We start from the raw sequence: 8,243 nt of genomic DNA on the forward strand, positions 1-8,243 counted from the left end.
AAAAAAAAAATAAAATAAAATTTCCAACCAAGAATTATACACCCAGCAAAACTGTCCCTCAAATATGATGGTGAAATTAGGACATTTCCAGATAAACAGAAATTAAGGGAATTTGTTAAAACTAGACCAACCTTACAAGAGATGCTAAAGGGAGTCCTTCAGACAGAGAACAAATAATAGACTACAACCAATGATTAACACACATGACAACACAACTCAGAAATCAACCCAGTTATAAAAGTATCCAAAATAAAATTAACAGGGAACTAAAGACATCAACTGGTAAATTAGGACAACTACAAACCAAAAAGGGAATAAACAGTGCAGGTACAGAACTTCCAAATACTGAGGAAGTCAAGACAATTGCAAGTAGAATAGACTGTTATAAACTTGAAAAGAAATTAATAAATCACAGGGTAACCTCAAAGAAAAATAATAAACATTCACATCAAAATGAAAAACAGGAGAGGCACAAACACTTAACAAATGCCAAAACAGCAATGAATGAAATGATAACAAAATTCATAAATAAAATGACCTCAGCACACAACATTATAAGGAACAAAGAAATCAGCAACACCAAGAAAAAACACTTAACAAAATGACTGTAATAAATTGATACTTACCAATAATTTACACTGAATGTAAATAGATTAAATGCACCACTCAAGAGACAGAGAGCTGCAGACTGGATAAGAAAACATGATCCATCAATATACTGTCTACCAGAGACTCACCTTAGACACAAAGACAAAAATACACTAAAAATCAAAAGTTGAAAAAAAGATATATCAAAGCAAACAGAAGTCAAAAAAACAGCAGGAGGGGCAATATTAATTTCTTATAAAATTGACTTTAAGACAAAAGTGACCATAAGAGACAAGGAAAGTCATTACATAATACTTAAAGGATCAACTGAACAAGAGGGCATAATCATAATAAATATCTATGCACTCAAATGAAAGAACCGAAGATGGAGGAATAGGCAGACAAGCGACACAGACCCTCTTCAACAAAGAAAAGAAAAACCAATTGACAGAGATACAGAAGATAATCCTGGAACCTTGAGCTCTGAAAGGAACTATACAGAAGTGGATTGGGCACCAACTAGTGGAAAACCTGAACGAAAACAGTGAGTTCAGAGATGGTCAGAGTTGCGGACTGTCAGCTACTCTGACGAGACCAACAGCCTGAATATTTCCAAGTGATGTTGGGATCTGAGAATTGACCTAAAGATCAGTCCAGGTCATCAAGGACTGCAGGGACAACTGCTCTGGTGGCCTATGACTAGGAAGGGAAACAGCAAAGAGGGAGACAACCTGAGCTGTGGACTTTCTGCTGTCCAGAGGGTGCAGCCATTTTGACTGTTTACATGTGGCAGCCATTTTGGATATTTAAAGTGACCAAGGGCACAGCCATTTTGAATGTTTACAAGCGGCAGCCATTTTGGATATTTAAAGTGACCAAGGGTGCAGCCATTTTGGATGTTTACAAGCAGCGGCCATTTTTAATATTTAAAGAGACCGAGAGCACAGCCATTTTGAATGTTTGCAAGTGGCAACCATTTTGGATTTTAAAGTGATAGAATTCTCATTCGGATTCCAGGGACCTAAGAACAGGGTCTGTTTGCCAGGGTCAGCAAGGACACACGAGAGGCTGACAAAGGATAAAGGAGACAGGTGGTGAGTGTATAAGTGCTGTCAACTAGTGAATAGAGGAGCACAGCACAGTACTCTGCCTATATAGATAACATACAAAGAAAACAAAAATTATGGGCAAGTCACTCCAACATATAATTGCCAATTAAGTATAAACACAAAAACATCACAATGCCTCAGAGACAACAGAGCATCACAATCCACATAAAGAAGCAAGATAAAGCAAGAGAAACAAGGGACCAGGATACAGACCCAAAACACATCTCTGAGGAAGATGCAGCATTGGAATTCCCTGATAAGGAATTGAAAAGAATTATATTTAGATATCTTCAAAGGATTGAGAGACAGACCAAGGAAAACACAGACAAAACCCTAGAAGAACTCTGGAAGAAAATACAAGAACAAAATGACAAAATAAATGAAAAATTAGAAATGATTCTAAATCTACAGATAGAAATCCAGAAGAGTAATACTAAATTGTCAAATAACCCCAAAATACATATATCAGACTTTAACAGAATTGAAAAGACAAATAGATGACCCACAGTAATAGTAGGAGACTTTAATACACAACTCTAAATGAAAGATAGAACAACTGGAAAGAAAGTCAACAAAGAGTCAGAAGAACTAAACAATACAATTCACCAACTTGACTTTATAGACATTTACAGAGCAATTCACCCATAAACAGCACAATATACATTCTTTTCCAGCTCACATGGAACATTCCCCAAGATAAACCGTATCTTAGGCCACAAAGCAAGCCTCAATACATTTAAAAACACTGAAATACTGCAAAACAACTTCTCAGATCACAATGCTATAAAATTAGAAATGAACAATAGGAAGATCAACAGGAAAAAGAGTAAACACATGGAAACTGAATCAAATCCTCCTTCAAAATGAGTGGGTAACAGAATAATAAATAAATAAATAAATTCCTTGAATCAAACAAGAATGAAAACACACCATACTAAAATCTTTGGCACACAGCAAAAGCACTGATCAGAGGGCAATTTATATCAATAAAAGTACAAATCAAAAAAGAAGAAAGAACCAAAATCAACAGCTTAATTCAATATCTGCAATAATTAGAAAAAGAGCAGCAAAAAAAGCCTACAGTCACCAGAAGAAAAATAATAAAGATTCAAACAGAAATAAATGACATAGAAAATAGAAAGACAATAGAATAAATCAACAAGACCATAAACTGGTTCTTTGAAAAGATTAGTAAAATTAACTGAACAAAGGAAAAGAGGGAGAAGACACAAATAACACAAATAAATGAAATGGGCAATGTAACAACAAAACCAACAGAAATAAAAAGGATAATATCAGGATACTATGAAGAACTGTACTCTAACAAAATTGAAAACCTAGAAGACATGGACAGATTTCTAGAAATATATACTACTTACCTAAACTAACACAGAGTCTAGGTGGAAAATTGAACAAACCCATAACAAAAGAAGAAATTGAACAGGTCATTAAAAAAAAAAAAGTTACCAATGGAAAAAAAGAGTCCTGGCCCAGACGGGGTCACTAGAGAATTCTACCAAACATTAAAAGAAGAGCTGACACCAATGCTACTCAAGCTATTCCAGAACACAGAAAAGGATGGAATCCTCCCAAATTCATTTTATGAAGCAAGCATAACCCTGATACCAAAACCAGCCAAAGATATCACCAAAAAGAAAAACTACAGACCAGTATCCTTCATGAATATAGATACAAAAATCTTCAGCAAAATCCTAGCCAACACACTCCAACAATATATCGAAAAAAAATAATACACCATGACCAAGTGGGATTCATACCCATGCAAGGATGGTTCAATGTCAGAAAAGCAATCAACATAATGCATCACATAAGTAAAATAAAGAAAAAGAATCACAAGATCATATCAACAGACAAAGGAAAGGCATCTGATAAAATCCAACAACTATTCCTGACAAAAAACTCTCAGAAAAATAAGAATAGAAGGGGAATTCCTGAACATAATAAAGCCCATATATGAAAAACTAACCCCTTGTGAACAGGAACCAGTCAAGGATGACCTCTATCTCCACTTCTATTCAACACTGTAATAGTAGTTCTAGCCAGGGCAGTAAGGCGAGAAAGGGAAATAAGCATTCAGATTTGTAAAGAAAAAGTAAAACTATCTCTATTTGCAGATGATATGATCCTATACCTAGAAAATCCAAAAGACTCAGCAAGAAAAGTACTGGAACTTATTGAAAATTTAGGATACAAGATCAACATACAAAAATCAGTTGGCTTCTTCTACCCCAGCAAAGATGTCTCAGAAAAGGAAATAAGAAAATAAATATCATTTACAAAAGCTACTAAAAACATAAAATATTTGGGAATAAATCTTATCAAGAACACAAAAGACCCATACAAAGAAAACTACAAAACACTACTTCCAAGAAAGTATTAGAGACCTACATAAATGGAAGAACATATTATGATCATGGATAGGAAGATTGAACATTGTGAAAATGTCAACACTACCCAAAGCAATCTATACATTCAATGCAATCCCAATCCAGATTCCATCAAAATTCTTTGAAGACATGGAAAAACCAATCACTAATTGTATATAGAAAGAGAAGAGATCTCAGATGAGCAAAGCATTATTGAAGAACACAGCAGGAGGTCTCACACTCCCAGATCTCAAAACCAGCTATACAGCCACAGTAGTCAAAATAGCCTGGTATTGGTACAGCGACAGACACATAGACCAGTGGAACAGAATTGAGAACCCAGAAATAGATCCATCCATCCACAGTCAGCTGATCTTGACAAAGGGCTGAAATCCATCAAGAGGGAAGAGATACAGTCTATTTAACAATTGGTGCTGGGAAAAATGGATATTCATTTGCAGAAAAATTAAATGACCCATATGTCACACCATACACAAAAACTAACCCAGGCAGATGGATCAAAGACATAAATATGAAACCTAAAACTATAAAGTTCATCCAAGAAAAAACAGGGGTAAATTTAGGGGCCCTGATTTATGGCAAAAATAGACTACTAAACATAACCCAAAATGCACAAACAGCAGAAGATAAACTCGATGACTGTGACCTTCTAAAAATTAAACTCTTATGTGTATCAAAAGATTTCTCCAAAAGACTAAAAAGAGAACCTACAGATTGGGAAAAGATATTTGGCAACAGCATATCTGATAAGGGACTTATCTCTAAAATTTATAGAAAATTCCACCTCAACTTCAAAAGGACAAACAATCCAATTAAAAAATGGGCATAAGACATGACAGACACTTTACTAAAGAAGATGGTCACATGGCCAACAAACACATGAAGAAATGTTCACCATCATTAGCCATTGTTGCTGTTGTTGTTGTTATGTGCCGTGGAGTCGGACTCGACTCATAGCAACCCCTCCTTGGGTTTCTGAGGCAGTGTCACTACAGAAGTAGATTGCCTCATCTTCCTTCCGAGGAGTGGCTAATGGGTTTGAACCGCCAGCCTTCTGGTTAGCAGTCAAGTGCCTTAGACACTACACGACAGGCACAAATCAAAACAACAATAAGATACCACCTTGCCCCAGCACTGATACCAAGTTCAGTAAGACAGAAAATACCATATGCTGGCAAGGATGTGGAGAGATTGGGACTCTCTCACACTGCTGGCAGGGCTGTAAAATTATACAACCACTGTGAAAATCAGTATGGCAATTTCTTAAAAAGCTAAAAATAGAAATACCATTTGATCCATCAATTGCATTCCTAGGTATAAACCCTAAAAATGTTTAGGGTTTATCTTTTCTTCATTTATCATGATGATGCAAAATGATCCCTTGAATGGATTTCAGCCCTTTGTAAAGATCAGCTGACTGTGGATGAATGGATGTATTTCAGGGTTCTCAATTCTGTTCCACTGGTCTGTGTCTGTCACTGTACCAATACAATACCAGGCTATTTTGACTACTGTGGCTGTATAGTTGGTTTTGAGATCTGGGAACGTGAGACCTCCTACTGTGTTGTTCAGTAGTCCTTTGCTTATCTGAGGTCTCTTCCCTTTCCATATAAAATTAGTGAATGGTTTTTCCATAAAAATAAATATATGCACACCCATATTCATTGCAGCACTGTTTATAATAGCAAAGAGATAGAAACAATCTAAGTCCTCATCTACGGAGGAATGGATAACCAAACTATGGTACATACACACAATGGAACACTATGCAACGCGAAAGAACAATGTAAAATCCATGAAACACTGCATAACATGGATGAACTTGGGAGGACATTATGCTGAGTTAAATCAGTCATTCACAGGACAAATATTGTATTAGTCCACTATTATAAAAAGCCAAGGAAAGGTTTATATATGGAAGGAAATTTTCTTTGTTGGTTACCAGGGATGGAAGGGGAGGGAGGGAAACTTACTAGATAAGTTTAGATATTTATATTTACTATTTTTAATATATATATATTCATAATTTATATGTTGTTCTTAGATGCCACCGAGTCAGCTCATAATCACAGAGACCCTACATACAACAAAACTAAACACTGCCTGGTCCTGCGCCAGTCTCACAATCCTTGTTATATTTGAGCCCATCATTACAGCCACTGTGTCAATCCACCTTGTTGAGGGCCTTCCCCTTTTTCACAGACCCCCCACTTTACCAATCATGATATCCTTCTCCAGGGAATGGTCTCTTCTGACAACATGACCAAATTAAGTGAGATGAAATCTGGTCATTCTTGCTTCCAAGGAGCACTCTGGTTGCACTTCTTCCAGGACAGATTTGATAGTTTCTGGCAGTCCATGATATTTTCAGTATTCTTCACCAACACTACAACTCAAAAACATCAACTCTTCTTTGATCTTTCTTATTCATTGCCCAGCTTTCACATGCATATGAGGCAACTGAAAATACCATGGCTAGGGTTAGGCGCACCTTAGTCTTCAAAGAGCCATCTTTGCTTTCAGCACTTTATAAAAGGTCATTTGCAGCAGATCTGCCCAGTGCAATACATCATCTGATTTCTTGACTGCTGCTTCCATTGGTGTTAATTATGGAACCAAGTAATATGAAATCTTTGACAGCTTCCATCTTTTCTCCATTTATTGTGATGATACTTATTGATCCTGTTGTGAGCATTTTTGTTTTATGTTGAGGTGTAATCCATGCTGCAGACTGTACCTTTAATCTTCATCAGTAATTTCTCCAAGTTATTTTCAGCAAGAAAGATTGTATAATCTGCATATTGCAGGTTGTTAACAAGTCTTCCTCCAACGCTGATGCCACGTTTTTCTTCATATAATCCAGCTTCTCAGATTATTTGCTCAGCATACAGATTGAATAAATAAATATGGTGTGGAAGGACACACCCTGACCCCCACCCTTCCTGATTTTAAACCATGTAGTATCCTCTTGCTCTGTCTGAACAACTGCCTCAGGGTGTATGTACAGGTTCCTAATGAGCACAATTAAGTGTTCTGGAATTCCCAGTCTTCACAATGTTATCTATAGTTTATTATGATCCATGCAGTCTAATGCCTTTGCATAGTCTATAAAACACAGGAAGACATCTTCCTGGTATTCTTTGCTTTTAGCCAAGACACATCTGTCATCAGCAATGATATCCCTTGTTCCATGTCCTCTTCTGAACCCAGTTTGCATTTCTGGCAGTTTCTGTCGATATACTGCTGCAATTGTTTTTGAATTATCTTCACCAAGATTTTACTTGCATGTGATATTCATGACATTGTTTGATAATTTCCCATTTCTGTTGGAGCACCTTTCTTTGGAATGAGTACAAATATGCATCTTTTCCAGTGAGTTGGTCAGGTAGCTTGGTCTTCCAAATCTCTTGGCATAGACAAATGAGTGCTTCCAGAGCAGCATCCATTTGTTGAAACATCTCAATGGGTATTCCATCAGTTCCTGGAGCCATGTTTTGCACCAATTTCTTCAGAGCAGCTTCAACTTCCTACTTCAATACCATTGGTTCTTGACCACACGGCACCTCCTGAAACATTCTTTTTGCTACAGTGACTGTGTATTCCTTCCATCTTCTTTTGATGTTTCCTGCATCATTCAATATTTTGCCCATAGAATCATTCAATATTGCAACTCAAGGCTTGAATTTTTTCTCAAGTTCTTTCAGCTTGAGAAATGCTGAGTGTGTCCTTCTCTTTTGGTTTTCTAACTCCAGGTCTTTGCACATTTCATTATAATTGACTGTCTTCTCGAGCTGCTCCTTGAAATCTTCTGTTCAGCTCTTTTACGTTGTCCTTTCTTCCATTTGCTTTAGTACTCTCCATTCAAGAGCAAGTTTCAGTTTCTTGTGACACCCACTTGGTCTTTTCTTCCATTCCTGTCTTTTTAATGATCTATTGCTTTCTTCATGGACGATATTCTTTAAGTCATCCCATAATTTGTCTGGTTTTCGGTCATTGGTATTCAATGCATTGAATCTATTCTTTGGATGGTCTCTAAATTCAGGAGGGATGTAATCAAGTTATTTTTGCTCATGGACTTGTTTTGTCTTCAACTTCAACTTGAACTTGCAGATGAGCAGTTGATGGTCATCGGTTCCAT

Source organism: Orycteropus afer, unplaced genomic scaffold, assembly GCF_000298275.1.
Source record: "Orycteropus afer afer isolate SDZICR_OR568_19922 unplaced genomic scaffold, OryAfe1.0 scaffold00238, whole genome shotgun sequence".
NCBI lineage: Eukaryota > Metazoa > Chordata > Mammalia > Tubulidentata > Orycteropodidae > Orycteropus > Orycteropus afer.